Genomic DNA, 6,588 nt, shown 5'->3' on the forward strand with positions numbered 1-6,588 from the left:
AGTCTCTGAAAACCCATTGTAATTTACAATCCCTGAGAATCTAGAAAAAGAGACAAGTTTGAGGAGTGGGTGACCACAGTAAATACCAGTAAACTTTCACCACTAATGGGACACTACGGTAACACATTTAAATAAAATATGGTCCTGTTCCTAAAAGTAATTTCTGCATCTTTCTTAAATATGTACAATGTTGGCATAGAAACTAGAGACAAGTTTGAGGAGTGGGTGACCACAGTAACTTAAATACCAGTAAACTCTCACCACTAACAGGATAAGTCCCCTTCTACGGTAACACATTGAAATAAAATATGGTCCTGTTCATTAAAAAAGACAGCTGCATCTTTATTAAATATGTACAATGTTGGCATTTTAATTAAAATGTATTATCAAAAAATGTATTCGCTATGGTGCCCACCTCTGTTCAGAGTTTACAGTGCAATTGAAACCGTATATATTTACAGTCCACTTCCCCAACCCTTCTACTTCCATTGAAACTCAGCAAGAGCACTTACACTCTGAGATGATTGGTATTTCAACGGTATCCACGTACAATATTTATTTCTTAAAAACGCTTGACAATACCACCAGAGGAAAGTCTTGGTGATTGACTTGGCAGGTTTTCAAAACATCCATTCTGGGAAGGAACACGATCGCTCATTGAAGCAGTTGCCCTCCTTAATATAGCGTGGCCAGAACCTAACGCCCAAATCTTTCCAGGTATTCACCACTGGACAGTGCGTATACGTCCACAGCCACTGCAGAAATGTTCTGTGGGCTTTCTTGGCCACTTTTACCCGCTTCCCGTAGGGGGTAGGAGATCCATATTTTTAATATCGTTGGGCATGGGTCCTTGCAGTTTCATCTGGGCGTCTTGCACGGAGAGATTCACCAGGATGGGCGAGTTGATGGACATGAAGTTGGGATCAAAGTTGCTGCCGAGCTTAATCCACAGAGTCCTCTTGGCCAGGTCCTGTTCCCGGGGGTCGTATTCCTCCTTGAGGCCTGGCCCGGGAAGATGAAGGTGCTCGTTGGGCGAGGGGTGCAGACCTAGATAATGTTGAGAAACTCACAAGTAAATGGACAGAAGTCCACAAACTAGTAGCGTCTGTGAGAAGGCCATTTTTATCTTGTTTGCGTAAAGGCTCTTCTGGTGCACTTTGAAATGAGTAGCCGCACAAGCAAGACGAGAGGCACGAGCAAGACGATACATTAAATAGACCATGTCTAGACATCATGGCTTAACCATGACAATCACAAGAAACCCTTTTGGCTTCGAAAAAATGTATTGCGGCACTGCCTTCTCGCACAAGCGAGGGGCATGTTGAGGTATATTTGCTAACTGCGAGGGTTGCATGATGTAATCTCTTGACGGGCTGGAAGATGGACTCTTGTATTTTCTATGTTCACTCGCACTGTCATATGAGATATTACGATTAATATACAGTACCAGTCAAAAGTTTGGACAGACCTACTCATTCCAGGGTTTTTCTTTATTATTATTTTTACTATTTTCTACATTGTAGAATAAACTATGAAATAACACATATGGAATCATGTAGTAACCAAAAAAGTGTTAAACAAATCAAAATATATTTTTTATTTTAGATTCTTCAAAGTAGCCACCCTTTGCCTTGATGGCAGCTTTGCACACTCTTGGCATTCTCTCAACCAGCTTCACCTGGAATGCTTTTCCAACAGTCTTGAAGCTCCTGTAAGTCGCTCTGGATAAGAGCGTCTGCTAAATGACTAAAAATGTAAAATGTAAAGGAGTTGCCACGTATGCTGAGCACTTGTTGGCTGCTTTTCCTTCACTGTGGTCCAACTCATCCCAAACCATCTCAATTGGGTTGAGGTCGGGTGATTGTGGAGGCCAGGTCATCTGATGCAGCACTCCATCACTCTCCTTCTTGGTCAAATAGCCCTTACACAGCCTGGAGGTGTGTTGGGTCATTGTCCTGTTGAAAAACAAATGGGATGGCGTATCGCTGCAGAATGCAGAATGAACAATGTCCATTGAGAACGCACAACGACTATACCACTTAGCTAAGAATGACGTGAATAATCAAGTCAATAAACGTTGGGTAGTTAGTTAGATTATAGTTAATATACTGCCTGGCAAGTTTGATGTATTAGTAGCCAATTAACGTTAAAATTACTCGTTAGCAGTGGTGGAAAAAGTACCCAATTGTCATACTTAAAAGTGAAAGTCACCCAGTAAAATACTACATGAGTAAAAGTCTAAAAGTATCTGGTTTTAAATATACTTAAGTATCAAAAGTAAATGTAATTGATAACATTTACTTAAGTGTCAAAAGTAAAAGTATAAATCATTTAAAGTGGCGCAGTGGTCTAAGGCTGTGCCACTAGAGATCCTGGTTCGAATCCAGGCTTGACCAGGAGACCCATGAAGCGGCGCACAATTGGTCCAGGGTAGGGGAGGGAATGGCCGGCAGGGATGTAGCTCAGTTGGTAGAGCATGGCGTTTGCAACGCCAGGGTTGTGGGTTTGATTCCCACGGGGGGCCAGTATTAAAAATAATGTATGCACTCACTAACTGTAAGTCGCTCTGGATAAGAGCGTCTGCTAAATGACTAAAATGTAAATATTAAGCAAACCAAACGGCACAATTTTCTTATTTTTTAAATTTACAGATAGCCAGGGGCACACTCCAACACTCAGACATAATTTACAAACGAAGCATGTGTGTTTAGTGAGTCTGCCAGATCAGAGGTTCTCTTGATAAGTGCGTAAATTGGACCATTTTCCTGTCCTGCTAAGCATTCAAAATGTAACAAATACTTTTGGGTATCAGGGAAAATATATGGAGTAAAAAGTACATTCTTTTCTTTAGGAATGTAGTGAAGTAAAAGTAAAAGTTGTCATAAAATAAAGATAGTAAAGTACAGATACCCAAAAAATACTTAAGTAGTACTTTAAAGTATTTTTACTTAAGTACTTTACACAACTGCATTTACAGGTGTAGTGTCTTGGCTCTGTGATTGTGCTGACATTGCAAATGGTGTAACAGATGAACTTTACTCTACTTTGCTGAAACATCTGGAAAGCATTACTAAAGTTCCTGGAAAAAAGGATATGGGGAGATATGTGAAAAAGGCCAGGGATTGGATATTAAAATCACGCCATACTATGTCATATATGATATAAATACCATGTCTTGAACAGAGAGAGGGGGGAATAGCGAATTACAGAATTGGCTCCTGCTGTTCTTCAGATATCTGCAGGTATCTGTAAATCTGACGCTGAAACTCTTTGTTATAATAAACCTTTATAAACAAAGTACAGTGTCGGCGGACTTCTTATCATCACGGCATTATCAGCAAAGGTTTGTTTTCGGCAACCACATTAATGGCGACGAGGTTGTTTTATTTTTTTGGGTCGTGATACATCTTTTCTCTGCATTCCATTCCTGGGCTACAAAGTGACTCCCGCTCAAGAAGCCGGCAGATAAGGTGAGCTTAATCCCTAACATTGGGCGCTGGCCGTTTTGTGAGTCCAGAGTGTGTGCGTTCAAGATGTACCGTCAAATTACTTGTGCGTGCGTTTTGCTGGTTTTTTGCTGTGTGATAGGAATTCCGTTCTAAATTTTCTAAATTAGTTTGCGTTGAGAACAACGCAAAAAGTGGGGAGTGTCTATAGGGCACACCGATAGGGCACACATATATTTGACTTTAATAAAAGGAAAAGGAGTGTCCAGGAAAATTATGAAGAAATAAGGCCAGGAATAAAAGACAGTATACTTTTAGGACGCCGTTAATTTAAGGAAGCCCTTGAAAACGAGGCGATCAATATGATGGGCCATAAATCTTGATAGTTATTAGATTAACTCTCAAGTCAGTTCTGGGAACTGCAGGTTGTAGAAGATATTCAATTGTATGTTAACCGCTCAGAATCTATTTGACGAAGTATTTGTCTGAAGTAATCCTCTCTTTTGAATGTCTACAACCTGAAGGTAGCAGAAATTTAGCAAAGGAATATAAAGGAAAATAGGGACGGCGGTAAGCATGCTTTGTATGAACGGATGCATTCTTTTCGTGTGTGTATGACAGAAACGAAGCCTGTGTGTGTGTATGTGTGTGTATGAGAGGAGAACCTACGTGTGTGAGAGAGAGAGAAAAAAAAATTAAAAAGAGGTCTCTGATGAGTTCCAGCTGTGTGTCGACTAAGGCTATGACAACAGGGGTTTTAGTCTTTTGTAAGGAAATATGTTAGTTAAGGTTAAAACCTTATGAGTCTCTATAAAAAGAGAACGTTCATTAACTATTAGAATAGCATGACCCTACAGGGAGGATTTTTTAAAGAGTGTATAGAGATGTTTTGTAATTGATAACAACATAACTATAAATCTGCAGATTAGGATAAGTGAAGATAACAAACTTGGAAGTGGGATTTGTGTTGTATGTTCTATGTGTTCCGTGTTCGTTTGTGAGTTCTGTTAAGTCTTATTGTTTGTCTATGGGAGGAGAGAACGGAGCGACAGTGTTCCTTTCACTCTGAAATCACATTGGTGACTGAACTGCGCACGCGTAGGATTTTATGAGTTTAGAGTTACGTAGAACAGATGTGCCACTCCCCTACCTCCACTGAACTACTGGGAGAGGCAGTCTTAGAGCAGACCAGGAGGGAGGGAATCTTGCACACAAGTGGAATGTTCTTGTTGAATTAACTGTTGCTTGACTGTGAAACTGTTTGGTTGATAATCGGTTGAGTTGGTAAATGAGAGATATATTGACGGATTAAAAATAATAATAATAAAATAAATAAATAAAATAAAATGTTATTGAGCTATTTATAATATTCCTGAGTTAAGCTGTTTGCTTATTTCTTAGCGTGAATGTGAAGAAGAAAAAAAAAACTAAATTCTTGTTTGTTCTTTTGTCTTTCTGTCATATGAGAGACGAGAAGGAGGAGACAGAGAGAGAGAGAGAGAGAGAGAGAGAGGAGGTGCTGACATCAGCTGACATCAGCGACAACAACCCAGTCCAATCAAGGCCAGTACTGTTCTTATCCACAAAACCTACTTTCCCTTACAGGATATAATTGATACATTGTGTCTACATAGAATATTTCATGTTGTGACCATTTCGCAGGAACTTGGCAACAGACTGATGAATTGATCTAATTGATAATTGCACATTAGAGTTTTTGTGAATGACTTGTTTTGATTAGAGTTGTGTTGGAAATCCAGCATTGACATTATTCTGTAAAATTAAGGTAATTAGGTGCTTATTAAGCAATTGGGTTGTGAGTGCTCTAGTGTTGCTGGTACAGGTCTTTTATTTTTGGATTGCTCTGAAGTTGACTACTTTCCTTTACTTTTCCTGATCGGATGTGGTAAGACTGCCACTAATCAATAATTTGGTAAAATAAAATTCACAAAATAAATTGATATATTGATTGATTAGTTGATTGATTGGATTGATTGGTTGATTGATTGAATTAGTGGATTAGTTGGTTGATTGATTGATTGATTTAATTGGTTTATGTATTGATTGATTAGTTGATTGATTGGATTGATTGACTGTTTGATTGATTTAGTTAGTTGATTGATTGATTTGATTAGTTGGTTGATTGATTGATTGATTTATTTAATTGGTTGATGTATTGATTGATTAGTTGATTGATTTAGTTAGTTGATTGATTGATTGGATTAGTTGATTGGTTGATTGATTTAATTGGTTAATTGATTGATTGGATTAATTGATTAATTATTTTTAATTAAAATAAAATAAAAATGTTTTTTTTATAAATAAGAACAATTCTGATTAAATAATAAAATAATAAAACATTTAAAAATAAATAACAAAAATTTTAAATATATATATAAAAAAAAAGATTACAAAAAAGAGGGGAACACATAACAGAGTCATTACAATGGGGAAAAAGGACATCAAAACTACAAAAGCAATTACTCCTCTTGATGTAGTACAGAATAGTAATCCTCTAGTTAATGGTATAGCAAAATTATCTGAAAAATGGAATAAACGTTGGCCTGACATTGAACAACCATGGCCAGTGGAAGGGACTCTTAACCCAGACGTCATCAAGATAATGCAAGTGCTTGTATCCACGTATAAGGCAGATCAAAAGAAGGGGAAGAAAGGAAAACTACGTAAAGAACAAAGACAAAGAGAGCTGGGTGTTCTTAAGCTGTTTGAAAATGAAGGACAAAAACTGATAAAAGATACAAAAGATAAGAGAGACAGAGGTACAGAGAAAATGGCAAAAGAGGTGAAGGTGACAGAAAAACTAATGGCAGAAGTCAATACACCTTTCTCATATATGGATTCAGCAAAAAACACCCCCACCTTATGAGAAAGAAGCCAAGTTTAAGGACGTTTATCCTCAGCTTCCAGTGATCATTCAGGAGGGTGACTATTGCATCAGAGATGAAGATGAACAAATAATAGAGAGAGGACAAGCAGAAACGACCATAAAGATGAATCCAAACTCCAAAAGCAGGAAGAAAACGAGATGTCTGGAAACTAAGGGTAGAGCGAGGTTCAGGAGGATGGAACTTTATGATGATGATGATGACGATGATGATGATCAGAGTGATTCAGAAGAGAT

At 38.1% G+C, this 6,588-nt stretch overlaps 1 pseudogene; it reads right to left on the reverse strand.

Annotated features, from left to right (window-relative positions):
* Window positions 1-495: 495 nt before the first annotated feature.
* LOC123488223 lies at window positions 496-1,320 on the reverse strand (annotated as a pseudogene).
* Window positions 1,321-6,588: the final 5,268 nt, after the last annotated feature.

The sequence above is a fragment of the Coregonus clupeaformis genome, unplaced genomic scaffold (assembly GCF_020615455.1).
Source record: "Coregonus clupeaformis isolate EN_2021a unplaced genomic scaffold, ASM2061545v1 scaf2070, whole genome shotgun sequence".
NCBI classification, from domain to species: domain Eukaryota; kingdom Metazoa; phylum Chordata; class Actinopteri; order Salmoniformes; family Salmonidae; genus Coregonus; species Coregonus clupeaformis.